Below are 809 nucleotides of genomic sequence, written 5' to 3' on the forward strand. Positions count from 1 at the left end.
CTACATGAGATTCCACTTTCAGGGAACTGTGCACAGTTATTCCCAGATCCCTCTGTTCACCTACATTCTTCAATTCCCTACCATGTACCATGTACGTCCTATTTTGATTTGTCCTGCCAAGGTGTAGCACCTCACACTTATCAGCATTAAACTCCATCTGCCATCTTTCAGCCCACTCTTGCAACTGGCATAAATCTCTCTGTAGACTTTGAAACTCTACTTCATTACCCGCAACCCCACCTATCTTAGTATCATCTGCATACTTACTAATCCAATTTACCACACCATCATCCAGATCATTGATGTACATGACAAACAACAGTGGACCCAACACAGATCTCTGTGGCACCCCACTCGTCACTGGCCTCCAACCTGACAAACAACTATCCACCATTACTCTCTGGCGTCTCCCATTCAGCCACTGTTGAATCCATCTTGCTACTCCACCATTAATACCCAACCATTGAACCTTCTTAACCAACCTTCCATGAGGAACCTTGTCAAAGGCCTTACTGAAGTCCATATACACAACATCCACTGCTTTACCCTCATGAATTTCCCGAGTAACATCTTCAAAAAATTCAAGAAGATTAGTTAAACATGACCTTCCAGGCACAAATCCATGTTGACTGTTCCTAATCAGACCCTGTTTATCCAGATGCTTATATATATTTTCTCTAAGTATTCTTTCCATTAATTTGCCCACCACTGACGTCAAACTAACAGGTCTATAATTGCTAGGTTTACTCTTAGACCCCTTTTTAAACAATGGAACAACATGCGCAGTACGCCAATCCTCCGGCACTATT

Source organism: Leucoraja erinacea, unplaced genomic scaffold (genome assembly GCF_028641065.1).
Source record: "Leucoraja erinacea ecotype New England unplaced genomic scaffold, Leri_hhj_1 Leri_562S, whole genome shotgun sequence".
In the NCBI taxonomy this organism is placed as follows: Eukaryota; Metazoa; Chordata; class Chondrichthyes; order Rajiformes; family Rajidae; genus Leucoraja; species Leucoraja erinaceus.